Consider the following 6,000-nt stretch of genomic DNA (forward strand, 5'->3'; position numbering starts at 1 on the left):
CTTCTTAGCATAAAGATGTGGTGGTTGGATGGTTCTCCATCAATGTCCCTACACATAATGCTCTACTACTAAGTATTATGTATACCATGGACCATCCTTGAAATAATGGAAAACTAAAAAAAAAAAGCATCATATCTTGCTATTCCTTTGAAGTTGAGTATCGAGCTATGTAGCACAGACACTAACACACACATTGATAAGACACGGAGATACGTATAATATCTAAAATGTAGGATACGTGGACACAAATCTATATATTATATAATTATGAATTATATAAATTGACAATAAAGATTTATATGCACAAGTATGTTCCAGATTATTTTTTGGAGCAGAAAAATGTTTTTTATGACTGACTCAAAAGGATTTGTTTCTTATTTTTATAATCATAATACGAATTTATACAATAAGTTTGAGTTTTTAGAAAATTAATGTATTTTTCCTTTTTAAAATTGTGTTAGAACCGTACTAGAATTATCAGAAACCCAACAAATACTTTTTCAATTGGACACTTCACAGATACGTATCCTACAAGTGTCATACGAGTGTCGGTGTCCGATATGAGTATCTGACACCGACACGTCATTTAAGATAAGTGTTTGAACTTCATAGGTATCGAGTTCTTGTTTCTACTCCATGTAAGCTACAATGGCTAACATTCCTTCGACATCCTCATCAGGAAACCAACTTTTACTATGGCATCTAGGCACATTGCCATTAATCCTATTTTTCACGATACGAAGCACATTGATATAAATTATCACGAGATTAAGAGAAACTTCAAGAAAAAATATTTCATCTTCTTTCCATCAAAACTTTCGAAGATCCTACAAATATCTTCATAAAAACCTTAAATTAAATCACATTTAATGTCCTTGTTTCCACTTGAAATGATGATTTTTCATTTTTCAGCATGAGAGATTAAGTTTTATGTTTTTAATGCATGTTTCTTCTTGGCCTTTTATGCTTTGGAGCACTTAATTCTTTTTGTTTCTCGTATATTTCTTTTGTGTTGCATGTAATTGTATGGGTAAATTTACAAATCTTACATACATTGTTCATCATATTCTTTCTCATCTTCTTCCTCACTTTTTTTCTCATTTTCACATCTTTCTCAGTTTTTTGTTTCACTTTTTCTGATCATGAAAACACAATACATCTTTTTATCTTTTTTAATTTTCTTCACCATATATACATGGTTAACTTGAGTGATCTTTAACTTGAAGTATCAATTTCAAAATCGTGAACATGAATGGGGTTTAAGTTGTACGGAATGATTTAGGTTGGGTTGGTGGTTTGAGTGGTTGAAGTTTAGGAAGAGACAATTGACATGAAAATGACATTTAGGATAAAAAGAAAAGTAAAAAGCCTTTAAGCATAACATGAACAATGAGGGTGTGTGATGGAAAATCATCTAGCCGCAACAAAATAAGGAGATTGAAGACCTAGAGCTTTGTTTAAGGGCTTACTAGCACAATAGGCCTAATTGGGATTTTTTTTGTCCTTTGGGTTCCCAATAAAGAGGACAACTCTAGAATAAAGGAATGTATAGAGTATCTTAGATAAGACCTCCATACCATAAAAGAATATTAAAGCCTTAGTCAACAAACTACAAAAGGACTAGAACTCAGATGACTTCAACAAGGCCACCCAAGTCATCACCATTTTGAGCCAAGCTTTAGTTTGAATATTTGTACAAAGTAGATTATGATTTCATGGGCTATGTATTAGTTCAATTAATGTAGAATAATTGGGCCAAGTAGAATAAGATTTTGGGCTTGCATTTAGACCTATGCTAGCATTAGGGTTAGATTATAGTTTCATAAACCTAACTAGGGTTTTAATTGGAATTTCAAAAATCAATAAAAACCCTAAGACGAGTCACTTGTGTGACCCTAAATCGATATACAAAGGAGAAGTGTGCCACTCGAGTCACTTGTGTATTATTCCATTCATGTTGAAAGCATTAGTGCACATGAAAAGTGTGACTCTATTTTGTGTGCCAATTTCAAATTATTTTCATTTTGAAATTTTTCTCTTTTTTAACCTAGCTTTGGTTGACCATAAATACTATAAATAAGTGGGCTATGGTATTGTAAATTGAATTTGGAATTAATAATAAAATACTACCCATTTTGATCATTCTACTTGTTCCTAAGTTCTTCCTAAATTAGTTTTCTTTTAGACTTAACCTAGACTTTTACATAATGAATTGTTCTCACTTCTCGCTTACACATTTTTCCTTCTCTCCACTTCAATTACTCAATGCTCTTCTTGAGTGTAACTTAGCTTGTGCGAGCATGCTTTATTCATTATCCATCCAAAAAAGTAAAAAAAAAAATATTATCAATGTGAGTTTTCAACTCCTTAACTCTACTTTACCTGGTTTATCAGTTCATTCTTTTTCTAAATTATAAATAAAAATAAAAATTAATTAAAAAAATTAACTTTATTAAGTTATTTAAAAGACGTAATAGAAGTTTAACTTTAAAAAAAGTCCTAAACTTTCTCATTTCTAATAATCATAAACCGATATCATTTAATAAAATTATAAGAAATTAGACTGAAAATTTGAAAATAAATATTATCATTAAGTTGATTGAATATTTCAAAACATAGACGTGATACATAATTGCGTATGATATAGTAATCCTATATGAAATGAATTGAATTACATATATTTCTTATTAATTTTATTAGTAGTAAATATATTTAATGTAAGTTTAAGTATGCTTTTAGTTCTTATAAATTTAGAGAGTTTTTATTTTGACCTAATAACCTCTCTTTTTTCATATTTTGAAAATTTAAAATAATTACTTTTAATCTTTATAAAAAATCAAGAATTCTAATTCTAGTTAGTGTGAAATATTTTTTTTTTCATCTTTATCCCTATAAAATTCAAATAGCTATTTTTTGTCTTTCATTTATGATAAAAATGTATATATATAATTTATTTTATGAAAAAGTTTGTTTTCAAAATTATGATATCATAATATTAATATACTTCAGATCTTACTTGACATTTGTCCAAGGCTAAAAAATGTACAAATAAGTTTAGAGAATCAAAATCAAAATTTACCCAGGGATTAAAAATATATTTAAACTTTTGATATATTTATATGCTCAATAATTCAGAATTAATTTAAATTATTGTGTTCTCGTATCTTTTTCTATTTTATAAATTTCATTTTATTTATAAATTTTTTTTTTTACCCATAATAATTAAAGAAATGATCAAATAAGATATATTTACCACCTTGAGTTAAAAACACAAGTATAAATTAAACCATTTAACTCATCCTAATTGCTTATAATGAAACTAAAGATGAGGTATCATATTGTATTCAAACAAACACACATTGAATCATATCAAATTATTTTTTTTACTGAAAAGTTAATCAAAATTCTAACGGTAAATATATGTATCCTCCTATATTGGACTAGAGAGATGGGCTCAACGCTCGGTGAACGGACATCGGCCCCTGTGTCAAGCAAGTCAGCTCGGTAGTCTGGTCGAGTTGATGGGCCACGTAAGTGGGCTTCTGGTATGTGTACGTTGAGGTTCATTTATATACTCAACGCGTATAAGGCTAGGTCAGCGAAAGAATGTGGTTGGTGTTAGAATGTATGGCTTTAAACTAGAGGGGGGGGGGGGTGAATGATTTAAAGAGGGTTTTCGCAAACTTTTAAGTTTAGAATGAAATCACTTCGAGAAAACTTGATTAAGAAATCAGTTTGCCAAAAGCACAAAGTAATTTAGCACAACACCAAAAAAACAATCGGTTGTTTATACCAGTTCACAAATATAAACTGAATTTAAAGAGTTCAAAATAATTTAATGCTCAGTAAAAGCACAAAATAGTTTTCTCTTATGGTCCCAAAAAAAACAATTTGTTGAATTCTAAAATCAATCGGTTATTTTGGTTTGACAGCAAGTCAACCATCAAAAACAGTTTTCAACCTTTCTAAAAACACCTAAGTATAAAACAATTGGTTGTTTCGACAAAACAACAGGTTGTTTTTCTCTTAGTTTGAAAACACTTTCAATTAAAAGGTTTAAGAATGCTTAAGCTTTGGATTCAATCAAGAGTGGATTTAACACAGATAATCTACCCCAGATCCTATTCTAAAACACATCAGCAACAACAAGCACATCCTGCCTTCCATCAACCTTCAAAGGGTTTGGATTTTTGAAATCTTGAACACACTTGATTCAACAATCTCCCCCTATTTGATGAAGACAAATCCCTGGTTGCTTGTGTTGGATTTGATTGAATCTGAAGCAGTTCCTGCAAGACCAAGTTTAAGCAAAGCACAATATCTCTGATATAGGGTTAAAGCAAAAACAGAAACAGTATATCAGCAGTTTTAAAACCAGCAGAAATAAGGCTTACTTAAACATTCATACACAACATAGAGTTTTGCAGAAATAGAAGATAATGAAAGACATCACAGCATAAATCTCCTCCTATTTGTCTTCAGAAATAGACAAAAAGAAAAGATAAAAAGATAATTGTTCTAGATCATACAAAAATAGAGAACATAAACCATAAAAATAATACAAGAACAAAAACAATCGGTTGTTTCGTGAATTCAACCGGTTGTTTTTCCTTTAATCATCTTTGCCATACTGGAGTTCAAAATTCTGATTCTAAACAACTTCTATTTGTTCATCCAAGGTCATGAATCGTGTATCCATGCTGTTGAACTTGTTGTCTATACTCTGGAAGTTGCTTACACACAAATCATGAAGATTTCTTTGATTCTCGGCAAATCCATCAAGCCTATTTACCATGTATCTTTCAAAAGAAGACATGGATGGCATTTCATCTCCTTCATTTCCTGCACTGGTTCCAACACCTAGATTGATTCCAGGTTGTTCCTCATGGTGAAAATCCATGTCAGCAGCTTGATCTTCTTCATCAAACTCATCAGTTGCAGCACTTGATGAAGCACCATGATCTCCTTCTTTGCTCACCCATTTTCCATTTATTTTGGTGAATCTCATCTTGCTAAGAGAGCCATTGTTCATCTCTTGTGTTGACTTGACCAGCTCAGATGTCTCATCCTCAAAATTCACTTCAAAATAGAGCAAGAATTTAGAGATTAAAACAACATAGGGATAGTGATAATCACTTAACCTCATGGCTTTTTGGATGTGTTCTTTGATAATGTGGATCCAATTGATTTTGATCTTCTTCATAATGCAGTAGATGTATACTAGGTCTTCTTCTGTAAGGACAAAATGATTGCTCCCCCTTGGAGTAAGAATCCAAGTTACAATAAGAGCAAACACCCTTTCATCTAGCTTTAAGCCTCCAACCGAACAAGTTCTCACTTGGGCATTTTGATTCTTCAAGCAACTCTTGTAGTATTGGACTTTGTTGAAATCCTCCACTACTCCAAGATTTCCCTTGTTGATTCTTAGGCCAGCATATTTCAGACCAGCAACAGCAGTCCACACATCATAAGTGATCTCCATGTCAACTCCCTTCACATGAGAAACAAGGTTGTTTCCCTCAAACATGAGATTGGTGTAGAACACCCGAATCAAATCAGGGTATATGTTCCCCTTCATCTCCAAGAAACTTCTTAGAGATTGGTCTTTGAGCAGCTTCCTCACATTATCTAGCTTTTGGCTTTTCAGCCAATCAAAGGAAACAACTTTGGGGTTGTTTTTTCACCTTTGTGCTAGTTTCAAACCTATACCTTTCAATGAGCTCATTATCTCCAGAAAACCAGCCCTCTAATCTCCCTTCGGACCTCACTGCTCTGGTTTTGACCCTATTTGATGTAGGAGGAGTTGATTACATGACAGCAGAAAAAGGGGCAAAGAAGACTCACACAAGGAGAGCAAGAGTTGTTGCAAGAGATGGCTCAATTGATTGTTCTTGTGAGAGAGAACAACTGCAACAAAATTTAAAGAAGCACAAAACCAAATTTTCAGTTTTTCAGAGAGAAAAGACATGACCAAGACCTGCACAGAAAACGTCAGAAAAA

The sequence above is a fragment of the Phaseolus vulgaris genome, chromosome 11, assembly GCF_000499845.2.
Source record: "Phaseolus vulgaris cultivar G19833 chromosome 11, P. vulgaris v2.0, whole genome shotgun sequence".
NCBI classification, from domain to species: Eukaryota; Viridiplantae; Streptophyta; class Magnoliopsida; order Fabales; family Fabaceae; genus Phaseolus; species Phaseolus vulgaris.